Source organism: Tupaia chinensis, unplaced genomic scaffold (assembly GCF_000334495.1).
Source record: "Tupaia chinensis unplaced genomic scaffold, TupChi_1.0 Scaffold000146_1, whole genome shotgun sequence".
Lineage (NCBI taxonomy): Eukaryota > Metazoa > Chordata > Mammalia > Scandentia > Tupaiidae > Tupaia > Tupaia belangeri.
This window is the reverse complement of record NW_006159616.1, coordinates 17,158,351-17,172,106: the sequence shown is the minus strand read 5'-3', so window position 1 is coordinate 17,172,106 and position 13,756 is coordinate 17,158,351. Positions and strand designations below refer to the sequence as shown.

At 36.9% G+C, this 13,756-nt stretch overlaps 1 protein-coding gene across 1 annotated transcript in view; it reads left to right on the top strand.

Moving 5' to 3' along the window:
* CAMTA1 (calmodulin binding transcription activator 1) overlaps window positions 1-13,756 on the top strand; it is a 1,029,661-nt gene that overhangs the window by 16,969 nt on the left and 998,936 nt on the right. The window contains exon 2 of the mRNA XM_027770647.1: window positions 8,935-9,004. The gene's annotated coding sequence lies outside the window, so the exon portion shown is untranslated. The remainder of the gene's footprint in view (window positions 1-8,934; window positions 9,005-13,756) is intronic.

Here is a 13,756-nt window from a genome sequence, read left to right as displayed (position 1 = left end):
CATTTCCTACCCACAATTGAAATTGGGGTGTGGCTTGTGGCCAGATCTAGCCAGTGAAGTGAGAACAGAGAGGTGTACCACTTACAGGGCCAGCCCCTGAAGCCCAGTGCTGTGCCTTTTCTTATCTGGCTCCAGGCAGTAGAGCCCAGTGACCAAGGGAGTCTTCTGCCACAAGATAGAAGGAGCGTGGGCACCTGAGTCACTGCTTGGAGGAGCGCTGTGTGCTGATCAGGAGCACTCACATGAACAAGAAGTAAATATTTATTGTATTTGAACCATTACACAGTTTGTTATATGAGTTAATCTCCCTACCTAGGAAGACGTGATGCCTAAATGCCACACTAAGCTGGTGAGTTTAGTAAAGGTGCCAAGAATTCACATACTGCTTTAGTGTTTTTTTCATTTGATTCCCAGAGGGCATGTACATGTAGGGGAGGGGGGAAGAGAGAACACTCCCCAGTGGGACCTGGTCACACCACAATTCAGTTCTTTTTTACCCTGTTTCTCCATTCTGTCAGGATCCTGGGCATGCTTGCATATATACCTGGTGTGTTTTTCAAATAGCTGGGCTGGAATTTTTTTTTTTCCCCCCAAGGTTTTTGCTACAGGGTGCGCTTGCCAGAAGACAGAGAGGGACAGAGAGACAAAAAGCGAGTAATCACCCCCCCCTCCCCCCAGAGGATGGCCACACTGCAGTCCCTTCTCTTCCATGGTCCTCTTGGGATCTTGGGCACGAATGCACATGCACCCGGCGTGAGTTTAAGCCAGCGGGTCCGGGACTCGAACCGCGGTCGACTACATGGAAGTCCAGCAACATAGCCATTACACCAACTGCTGGTCCCTGGGCTTGGATTTTTATCTCAGCGGGCCAGGTGGGACCTGATTCACTATGGATATTGCTTAACCTCTGCCCTTTGCTACAGAATGGACCTCTGAGTTAATTTTGATTATATGTAATAACCAATGAGTTTAAAGCTTCTATTTAAGTCATGATAGAATGTGACAAAAATTTTTAAATTTATCACTTATAATTGGTACATTGGTTAATTGTATTCAATGTGGCCTCTCCATCTTTGATTTAATAAGCTATGTGAATCCTCAGCTTTAAAAGTACTCTGTGGAGACTTAAACATTCTTAGTCCTTATTTCAGAGAACTAAATACAGCTTTAATCATGCTGCTTCTCTATTTGAAAGCCTGTAGTCACTTATTATACATAGCATTTTGTTAAATTAATCCATTATCCAAAAATTGTATGTATGTATATGTGTATCATACATATATAGTGAACGTGCCTGTGTATAGAATATCTTTTTTTCTTTTTTTTTGGAGAGGTTTTTGCTATAGGGCGCGTGTGCTCGCCAGCCAGACAGAGAGAGACAGAGAGACAGAAAGTGAGAAATCACCCCCTAGAGGGGATGGCCACACTGCAATCCCTTCTCCTCCATTCTCCTCTCGGGATCTTGGGCACGCACGCACACGCGCCCGGCGTGAGTTTTAAGCCACTGGGTCTGGGACACGAACCGTGGTCTTCTACTTGGGAGTCCAGCGACATAGCCATTACGCTAACTGCTAGTTCCCTGTGTATAGAATATCTTGACCTGAGTTCTCTGGAGAGGTGAAATGAATGAAGCAGAGCTTATCCTTGTGAAAAGTTTGTGCTTGGTTATTAAGTTCCACACTGCTGCCATTTGCCACTTATTTTAGCCTTTAAGTTATTTATTACTTTTTCATTGTGTTTTCTTTTAATAGTTATCTTCTCACTTAGATAAAATGCCCTTTCGAAAGCTCTGCCCTTACAGAGCTATGCATCTCCTCCTTTTGGTACTTAAAGCAGACATTGGGCATTATACTTTTTAAAAACTTTTTTTCAGATTGCCACTGGGTACATACACTTGCCAGAAAGAGACAGAGAGGGACGAAGTACTGCCAGTAGGGCACAGTTATGCCCTGGTTTCTTCTCCATTCCTCTATCGGGTTGGGATTTGGGGGCATGCACACACTCATACCTGGTATGTTTTTCAAGTTTCTGGGGCTTGGATTCAAACTGTGGTCAACTATGTGGGCTCTGGCTCCCTTGACCACTAGGCTAAGGGGCCAGGCCCTGGGCACTATGCTTACTTGAGTAACCATCCCTGTAGTTTCTTTTTATCTTATTTGGATAGTCTGCTATAGTTTTGTATTATGTATTAACAGACAAAGGTACTTTTTTAGTCTAGGAATTCATGAAATTGTACAGTTGAACAATGTTTGATCTCTTTTAGATCATTTGCCTAATTCTGGATCTTTTTTTAAGAAAAACTATTTATTTAATTTTATTTATTTATCTTAATTTGACTAGTAAGACAGAGAGGGACAGTAAGAAAGCAAGCCACAGATCCAGGACTTGAACCGTGGTTGGCCATGTGGAAGTGTCTGGTGCCTTAATCACCATGCCACCTGCTGGTCCCCAAATTCCTGATCTTTTAGTTGAGCACCTTGTTCCTGATAGTAAAAGTATGGCCATGAATCATGGTATTGGTATCACCTGGGGGCTCGTTAGAGCAGAATCTTAGGCCCATCTCAAACCTGTGTATTAGAACTTGTATTTAAAGATCTTCAGGTGACCTGCAGGCACATTAAAGTTTGAGAAGCTTACAGAAAAACTTAATTCCTTCATGGTGTTTCAGGTTAAGGCCTAGTGGGTGGTGATTAGTTCATGATGATGCATCATGAAGGTAACAGTCTCATGAAGAGATTAATGATGTTTTGCAAGACTCAAAGAGTTCTAGTTCTCATGAGAAAGAGTTCTGATGCAAGCAGGTTGTTAAAAAAGAGAGGTAAGTCAGGACCTCTTTCTCTTTACATGTGCCCTGCCATCCTCTGCTTTTATGGGATTTGCTGTAGGCCTAGGACTTTTGATCTTCCAGCCATCAGAATCTTGGATTTGTAAATGAACTTATTTTTTATAAAATTACCTAGGCTTAGGTATTTTTGTTAGCAATGCAAAAATGGACTAACCAACCTTGGATATATCTTGAGATTACTTGGGAACCTTTAAAAAATACTGACATCTGGGTTCCGTTCTTAGACATTCTGACTTAATTGGTCAGGATTGCATCTTGGGCATCAGAATTTTAAAAATCTCTGTAAATGACTAGCTGAGAGAACTACTGATTTGGTTAATGATAAAATCTAGGTTTCTCGAATGTCTCCCCAGGTTCCCTTCCATCATGGATAGATAGTACATTCAGAAACAATGAAAACGACCCTGCTGATTTTTTTTTTTTTTACAATAATATGCCACTCTATTTTATTTTTTTGGTAGCTTTTACTTCTATTGAATAATATCTCACTTGTCTATCTACTTTCCTCCCCACTAGAATGTATCTCCAGGAAGGCAGAACCTTGTCTATATTGTTTGTTGTGTCCTAACTATCTCAACAGTGTTGGCACATGTTAGGTGTGCCTTTTACATTTGTAGAACACATGGCGTTCTAGTTAAGAATTCAGTTCCCTATGGGAGAGAAACTCTAGCCACTTGAAGGCATCATCCAGGGCTGTCTAACCTTGTGGGTGGCTCCTGGAAGGGATAGCAGGTCTTAAATTGAACTGAAACATCAGCCAGGGAGAAGGGTGTGCCTAAAGGGTGCCCCTGTTAATCCCAATGACTTGCTGCTGAGAGAAAACTTGAACCTAGAGTTGTCTGACTTAAAAGCTTGTACATTTCTTTTATGGGGCCAGGGAGAGATTTTTTTTGCTATAGGGCATGTGGGCTCGCCAGAAAGAGAGACAGAAAGCGAGAAATCATCCCCCAGAGGGGATGGCCATGCCACAATCCCTTCTCTCTCTTTTCTTTTTATCTGCGATAGGGCGCGTGCGCTCACCAGACAGAGACATAGAGACAGAAAGCGAGAAATCACCCCCCCAGAGGGGATGGCCACGCCACAATCCCTTCTCCTCCATTCTCCACTCGGGATCTTGGACACGCACGCACGTGCGCCCGGTGTGAGTTTTGAGCCCCCGGGTCTGGGACGCGAACCGCAGTAGACTACGTGGGAGTCCAATGACATAGCTAACTGCTGGTTTCTGCAATCCTTTCTCTTCCATTCTTCTTTTGGGATCTTGGGCACGTACACACGTGTGCCTGGCGTGAGTTTAAGCTACTGAGTCCGGGACTCGAACTGTGGTCGACTACCTGGGAGTCCAGCGACATAGCCATCACGCCAGCTGCTGGTCCCAAAAGCTTGTGCGTTTCTTTTCTTTCTTCCTCTTTTTTTTTTTTTAGGTTTTTGCCATAGGGCTTGGGGGTGGGGTGAGAAATCATCCCCCAGAGGAGGGATGGCCCTCCACAATCCCTTCTCCATTCTCCTCTTTGAATTTTGAGCATGTAAGCACGTGCATCCAGTGTGATTTTCAAGCCACCAGATCCAGGACTCAAACCATGGCTGACCATTTGGGAATCCAGCACTTTACCCACCATGCCACCTGCTGGCCTCCAAAGCTTGTACATTTCTTACTACACTGCATTGCCTGTGGACAGGGAAGCTAAATGCTTTGTTCATTTATGAGTGGTAGACCTGGAATACAATCCCTCTAGGTCTGCAGGTGCTTCAGCCTGGCACTTCCCCTGTATTGCAGTCACCCTTGTGTTATAGATAGACATCTACAGAGAGATCAAACAGTAAGCAGTATCAGGGAAGTTCCTTGCTCAGTGTCTGGAACCAAGGATATCTAATACAAGGTAGCCATTATGTGTGCTTTGGTTTATTTGCTTTGAGAAGCTGGAGTTAGGGGTTCCAAACCAAATAGAGTGGCTTATTTGATTTCACTTTCAATTTAACGTGAGTGACATTCTTTCCTAGTTAACTATTAAGACTTTAGTATGCCAGTGCTGTGGAGAAAGCATGGTTGTTTTTGTCCATGATATTTCGGCTTTGTTTCTTATTTTAGTGCTTCTATTTGTTGTTGAAATATTTTAGTGCTGATTATTTATTATCAGACTTTGAAGGAGGATATAAAAATCTTTTTGTTTTTCTTTTTTTGGGAGAGACTTTTGCCATAGGGCGTGAGCGCTTGCCAGAGAAAGACAGAGAAACAGAAAGCGAAAGTCAGATATAAAAATCTTTTTTTATAAACCATCCATCCATTAGTGTGTATCACTAAACATGATTATTACTATTATTATTATTATTTTTAAAGACAGAGTCTCTGTCACTTCCCTCCTGTCTCAGCCTCCCAGAGGTGCTGCTACAACACCTGGTTTTTTATTATTGGATTGTTGGAAGTCATGGTGCACTTTTGCATAGAAAAACATAGAAAAAATGTCATGACTTTTCCAACGACCCAATAGATAGGATTTTCTTATCTTTTCTAGGCCTTCCTCAAGCTTGTGATCCTCCTGTCTCAGCCTTCCAAATCACTGGGATTAACAGACACCCTTTAGGTTGGACCTGGATTCAAACTTGGGCTTCCCATGTGGTCCCAGCCTATGAAGCACAGCATTTTAGTAGTGTGTGTCATGGTGGTTGGGCCTGAACGTTAGTGTTTCGAAAGTTTTTTACCTAAAGCCATTGTTAAGATATCTTGAAAAGTGTTCATCTTAAACTGTTTCTGTTTGGTAATTATAAGCCAGAAAATATCAAGCTTTGAATATAAGACATTAAAAAATTTTAACATCGTAAAATTTCAAGTTGCAATTCAGAAATTACATTAAGATGAGATATATTCCTGTGGTTAGTAGCCTGTTGATGGGGACTTCTGCAGATGTCACAGGAAATCAGATTACTGCTTACTTTATATCAGTTACTTTCATAATGTTCAGTAGTTATAAGTAGGGACTAACGATGAATTTTCTGAAGGACACATGAAATCTTAGGTTAATCCATAGTTTATATAGGAGAATCCTTAGACCTGGATGCAGACTTTTACTACAGATGTTACCACAGGTAACTACTACTATTTAAGTTAAGGGAGGGACAATGTGTGTCCTAGAATAAGAAATTTTCAGAAACAATATAAATAAATAAAGAACTGATGGTTACCCTGGTAGCAAGGAGTCACATAATGGGGAAAGAAAAGAATTTGGACTATGGACCCTGAAAAGAATTTGACTTCTGAAGCACTTGATCATGGAGATAAGGGAGAAGAAAATTAAAAACTCATGGAAACCAAGATTTAGTTAGATTTCAACACTCTTTTTAGTATAGTCAGGCAACCCTTAGTTTATTCTTAGAAAATATTAACATTGTAAAGGACTATCCTAATTAACGATAATAACAGTAGTGTTTTATATTTGCATGGTACTTTTGAATTTCAAGCAACTTGGTATGTATTATCTCATTTAATTCTCCCAACTACCTTCTGGATAGAAAAATGAATCACCTTTTTTGATTCAGTAATAAAGACAGGTTCAGTTACTTTTCCAAGTACAACTTAAGTGGTAGACTTGAGCTCTTTTAAATATAAAATGTTGAGAGTGGTTGTTTAACTTGTAAGCTATCTTTGGTTTTCTGTGTGTGTATATATATATGTGTATATATATATATATATATATACTCTCAGCTCTCTGTATCTGCAGGTTCCACATCTGCAGATTCAGTCAACCTTAGATTGAAAATACATTGGGGAAGGAACCCGTGCCCCCCCCAACATAACAATATGTTCAGTAAAAAATAAGACAAAACAGTATAGTATAACAACCACTTACAGAGCATTTACATGAATTAGATATTATAAATAGATATGATTTCAAGTTTATGCAAGGATATGGCATGTGTGCATAGTTTATTTACAAATGCTCTACCATTTTATAGGAGGGATTTGTGTATCTTCAGATTTTTGTATCTGTGAAGGTCTTGGAACCAATTCTTCTGGGATACATGGACACTGAGGGATAGCTATGTGGTTTATAGTGTAGGATGGATAGTCCAGAATTTTATTTAATACTGCAGCCAAACAAAAAAAAATATTATTAAGACTGAAAATCATTGACTAGCAAGACTCAAAAACATTTTTTCCTTTTTATTTTTTATTTATCATTGTGTAGCTTTTTATATAAAAACTTTAAATTTTATCTGAATTAAGAACCTAACTTATCCCAACTGATACACTAGTAGTTGGCACTCAGTAGACTCTTGAACGATTTGGGCTTATTGTTGGGAGATGGTTAATAATGTTATATATATATATATATATATACTCTCAGCTCTCTGTATCTGCAGGTTCCACATCTGCAGATTCAGTCAACCTTAGATTGAAAATACATTGGGGAAGGAACCCGTGCCCCCCCCCAACATAACAATATGTTCAGTAAAAAATAAGACAAAACAGTATAGTATAACAACCACTTACAGAGCATTTACATGAATTAGATATTATAAATAGATATGATTTCAAGTTTATGCAAGGATATGGCATGTGTGCATAGTTTATTTACAAATGCTCTACCATTTTATAGGAGGGATTTGTGTATCTTCAGATTTTTGTATCTGTGAAGGTCTTGGAACCAATTCTTCTGGGATACATGGACACTGAGGGATAGCTATGTGGTTTATAGTGTAGGATGGATAGTCCAGAATTTTATTTAATACTGCAGCCAAACAAAAAAAAATATTATTAAGACTGAAAATCATTGACTAGCAAGACTCAAAAACATTTTTTCCTTTTTATTTTTTATTTATCATTGTGTAGCTTTTTATATAAAAACTTTAAATTTTATCTGAATTAAGAACCTAACTTATCCCAACTGATACACTAGTAGTTGGCACTCAGTAGACTCTTGAACGATTTGGGCTTATTGTTGGGAGATGGTTAATAATGTTATTAACTGAGCTGCAAAATAAATATGACATTGTTTTTTAGTAAGAGTTTGTTCTACATATAGCACATATACTTTCATGTAAAAGATTTATACAAGTAATAACATTACCAACATAGATCTTTTAAAGTATATATTATATATTCTGTTCTTCATATACATGCATTTTAAGTTTTGATCAGTCTTATGCCTATAGAGCAAAGAACTTTCCCCCTGAATCATTTGAGATAAGTTGTCTATATGATGTTCCATCACTTTTGAGTATGTTAGTATGCGTTTTCTACAAGCAAGATTATCCTCTATAACTACATTACATTAATCAAAATTAGCGAATTACGTTTGAGACTTTTTAAAAAAATTATCTATTTAATTTTATTCATTCATTCATTTATTTCAGTTTAACTAAAGAGAGACAGAGAGAAAGTGAGAAAGCAAGCCACCAGGTCCGGGACTCGAACTGTGGTCGGCCATGATGTGGGTTTGTTCAGCGCCTTAACCACCACACCAGCTGGTGGTCCCTGTTTGAGACATTTTTACCATCTAATACTGAAATCCTACTCCAATTTTGCCACTTGACTCAGCAGTGACCTTTGTAGAAAAATGTCCAATTGGGCCAGCAGGTGGTATGTTGGTTAAGGTGCTGGATCCCACATAGACCCACTCTGAAGTTCGAGTCCCATAACTGGTAGTTTGAAACACACGTTGGGCCCATGTGTATGTGTCCTCAGTATCCTAAGAGGAGAATGGAGGACAAGGGATTGCGGTGTGACCATCCCTCTTGAGGGGTAATTTCTCACTTTCCCTTTCTTTGTCTCTCTCCAGCAAGCCCATGTGCCCTATGGCAGAAATCTTTAAAAAGAAAAACAAAAAAGGCAAAAACTTGAACCTTGGGTTACATTTAGTTGTCTCTTCAGTCTCCTTTAATACAGAACAGTTTTCAGTCCTTTTGAACTTTTGTGGACCGTGATAACTCTTGAAGATTATAGGCCATTTTGTGGAATGTTCCTCAGTTTGGATTTGTCTGATGTTTCCTCCTGATTAGATTCAGGTTTTGCATCTTTGGCAGGAATATCACAGAAGAGCCAGAATATATCTTTTTCAAAGATTAGTTTTACATTTTATTTTCTGTTTCCTTAGAGCGTTTCCCAAAGTGTATTCTGCGGAACTAGCACCTACTGTGTTCTCAACACCGTGCCACCTATAGAAGGTAGGATTTGAAAAAGCTTTTGACTTAAAGGAAGGGGTGGGCTTGGCAGTGACAGTAATTCCATCATTGTAGTGCAGTAGAAAGAGCCTTTGACCAGGACTTAGACCTGGGTTCTGCTTTTAACTGCTGTGTGATCTTAGATGAGTTACTTAATCCTTTTGGGGTAGCACTCAGAATACTGTCCTCATAAACTTTCTGTGAGGATTGAAAAAGGCAAAGAATTTATTCACACAGAAATTCAAAGCACTCTGCAAATATTAGGTAATAGTACAATTCTATAATTCTAGTGTCCAATACCAGGTGACTTAGAGTAGGAGAGGTATGGTAGTGTGGAGAAAAGCAAAGGTCATGTTCAGATCTTAGTTGAACCACTCAGTAGCTGCGAATTTTGGGAAGATTAATCTGAACCTTGGGTTCCTCATTTGTAAAACAGGAGTAATTAAGCCCCTATGTTTTGTGAGGATTAAGTGAGAGCACAATGCAAAATCTTTTCTGGATGCCTGATACATAGTAGAGTCTGACAAATGTTAAATCCATTAATAAAAATAGAGAATGTATTTACTTAATCACCTGTAGTACAAATTGGAGTTTAATGAAATGAGACAGCAGAGGATACTCCGAAACCCAAATCAAAGTAATGGATCTCATGGCTTTTATGCCCTTCCTCTTTTTGTCCCCACCCACATATTTTTAGATTAGAAATGTAAATGTAGATAAATAGTTTGCAGGTTTTCGAACATAGTTATGAGTCAACCTAAATCTGGACCAGAGATTTGATAACATGAGTGACAAGGAAAGAGTAAATCTGGGCCACCTAAAAATGGAAAGTGTAAGGTTTGAAAAGGGCTTGTTAAGTAAGAAGACTAATTATGTTTTGCTACTTAAGAACTACTGTGTTTTTTATTAACTTCAAAAGATCTTTTGGGTAATTACAGCTGGATTTAATTCATTTTGGAGACTTTTGTTGGGAAAGGATAATGCAAAATCATTATTAACACTTGGCACGTAGTTGTGGCTTACTCTTTGGATATATAGTGATCTGAAGGTCTTACATGTTAGTAATGGCAGTATTTGCTGTTGTGAGAATTGTGCTGACTTGAATATAACAATATGTGCTTATGTTTTCCTGAATCAGTTTCTATCCTACTAATTAAATCTAAGCACATAATAATTAGAGTTAAGCAGAAGCTTCCTTTTAACTTTACCACTCCTAACTTTACCACTCCAAGTTGTTGATCAGATATATTCCCAATAAGATTTAGCAATTTGCGATACTTTATACCAATTTATTTTAAACAGTTTGGTCTAGAGGTTGAGAAATTAATCATAATCAACTTGATTGGGTAAAAGTATTCTTAGTTATTCATAGAACCAAACTTAATTTTTATTAATTATGAATTAAAGTAAAATGCTTGTATTATTTCTAGGTTAGAGTTTATATACTTATAACTTACCTTGCAAAAGTCACAGTGTTTCAAGGAGAAGATCAACTGCATTTCTTTGGATTTAAATAGAATATTAGGTAATGTGAACCTTAATGTTCAGAAACAAAACATGAAAACGAGAATTTGGCTTTTTGCCTGATTAAGTGAATGAGCAATTTTTTTTGGGGGGGGAGAGGTTTTTTTTGCTGTAGGGCATGTGCGCTCACCAGAAAGACAGAGAGAGACAGAAAGTGAGATATCACTCCCCTGGGGGGATGGCTACACCGCAGTCCCTTCTCCTCCATTCTTTCTCGGGGTCTTGGGCATGCATGCACATTAAGCCACTGGGTCTGGGACTCGAACCGCAGTCGACTACATGAGAGTCTAGCGACATTATGCCAACTGCTGGTTCCGAGCAATTTTTTTTTTAAACATTTACGAAAGTTTTAGTTAAATTATGTTATGCCTCTGAAATGATCATTTGGAAAATATTTGAAGCTTGACTAGAAGGGATGGTTCTTTCTCTAGAATTATAGCTGTCAGCCAAAGCAAATCATCTGTCAATTTCAAGAACTTCACTAGTTATTTTTTTATTGTGAAGTAGGTTAGAAAATTATTTTGTAAAGTCATTTATCATACATGCATATTTTGCTAGATAGTGATAATGAAATGTTTTACTGTCAGTTGGTTGACACTTCTATTTTGCAGTGTCAAAGTTTAACTATTTTGATTAAAGATTGAAATGTAGTTGAAACCAGTGTGTACCTTAATTTTACTGTTAAATCAAGATACTCTTATTAGGATTTAGAAACTGGCACAAAATATTTAATTATTTTTATCCTTTATAATTATTCTGAAGACATTAAAAAGCAGTTTTTAATTTAAAAACCTATTTTTATGCAGTGTAGCCATGTGGACAGTTATTTTCCAGTGTAAAAGCAGTTATTCTTACCACCATTTAACTGGAACACTGAAATTTGAAAATATGAAATTTAACATTTTGCCTGCTCGACTTCCTAAAAATTCTTTTCCTGGTATTAAAATTGCCATCTTCATAATGCACAGTGGGAAAGTTTACTCATTGTTATGTTTCTTAAAAACATCCAATTTATATTCAGTATGAACCTAAAATTCTGAAAATGGCACAGTTTAAAAACTGATTACAAGGAACACATTGGCCTGTCATGCTCCTATTCCTTTTTAACCCTTGGCCACACATCTCCATAAAGTGCTATATTTAGAAACTGGATTGATACAGTGCTTACACAACCATTCTCATTTTCCTCTTTAAAAGCCTTTGGGCCAATTCACTGCTGCCTGATTTGGTATCAGAGTCAAAGACTGAAGATTTTTCTACAGCAGATGTGCTATTGAGAAGAGCACACATACTTACACATACACACACACACACACACACACACACACGAGGCTAAAAGACAAAATTAACGTCAAGTTTGTGATTATAAACATAGAAATAGAAGTTGGGTCTTAATATTTTGTTTATTACTGTTCAGAATTATACTTTATACAAATAACTTTCTCAGAGATATGACTTTTCAGATATAATTTAGAGTGAGCTCATTAATTGAGTATCTAATGTGTTATTTTCATAAAAGGTAGCCTGTGAATGTCTAGTATTTGAATTGAGTATAGATTTTAGAATTTTACCTCTACTTTTAGAATTGTACACATCATGGAGGATTTTTAAAAATAAGAGTAAAATCACTTTAAGGGAATAGAGAAGGGAGGTAAAGGCTCATGTGATTTGGTGTTCTGTGCTTTAAAGTTTTATGGCCCATGGTACCTCCCTTGGGAGGATGAAGTGCAGAGAGCATGCACAAGCACATTAAATTACAAAGGTTTTATAGTGTGTAATTAATATAGAACTTTCTATGAACTTAGTTAAACAGTTCTTTTTGGTTTCATAGCAAGATTTTTAAATAAGTTTAATTTTATTTTGTCATTAAAGTTTTAGCTTCTTATAAGCAGTCGATTTTTAAATTTTTCAAGTTTTTATACTGCTTTTAGAAATATAGGAAAGGTATTATAATTCAATTGGTTATGTAGTTCATGGACCAAAAAAGATTTACTGTGCTAAAATTCTTAAGTTCATCCCTATAAAATATTTCTATATGATGTAGTAAATTTTTTAAGACTTTATTTCTGTGCCCAATATTTTCCTTTTAAGATCTTTTCTTTGAGAAGAAATGTGTTAATCAGATGAAAAATGTTTGGAGAGGATTTTGTGACCTTAGAAAATATTTTATTCTTTTATGCTTTTTAGATGTTCAAAAATAGACTTTGCTAAACAAAATTATAAATAGCTGGAAATACATATTGTTGTATTTCACATGCAGCATTATTAACCAGTAGCTATATACCTGTGTAAGGTTGCTTAATTGTAAGGCATGTTAATTTATTGAATGACAGTAAGTGTTACAGGGATTTGTGCCTGAATGAGAATTAGGTAATCTCTAATTCTCTAATTAATGATATAGGAAAACTGAAAATATTAAGTAACTTACCCAAGGTCACACAATTAGAAAGTAGCAGAACTAGGTCAGAATCTTGGACTTGACTGAATTGAGGGATTTTATTATACTTTATTAAAATCAGGAAAAGTTGTTTCAACTGTTACTTACCGGAGGAAATTTAGTCTTTAATATTTTCACATATTGTTCTTTAGTACCTAGGTATGCATTTACTCTGGATATTGGGGATTTCATTTAGTATTAAAAAGAAAATTGGGGTGGATAATTAGAAACTTTGACCTAAAGTGCCAAAACTGGCAAATTTTGAATGAGACAAAGGGACTGTAAAATATAGGAGTGAAATAATATAAGAATAAATGAAATAAATAATATTATGTAAATCGTCTCTTCTAGAATGCAACAGATAGGCTGATTACCAGATAGACAAACATATTATCTTATCTAGTCTTAGAGTAACGAATGTTTCTTTAACTCATTTATTAGTTACCTTTTGATGGACTGCATTAACTGTATAAATATGTTTATGTAAATCAAGTTAATTAAAATAATATGTTTTTAGATTCAGGCTAGACAAGTCAGCTTCTGTATTACCTGGTAGCTAACTGCAGGTTTAAATCCCTTATAGGTTTGTGATTTGCTTTTGAAAGGATACATCTTATTTGTATTCTAGAAAATTATGTAGTTTATAAGCAAAATAATCATATTATTATGATTCTTATTACCTAAAAAACTGAAGACTTTTTTTAGCTGGTTAATATAGAAAGTTTTCTATATTTGCTCACTTGCGATGGAGCAAAAGCCTTGATCCTATTTTACAATCTCTTGACCAGATTCCT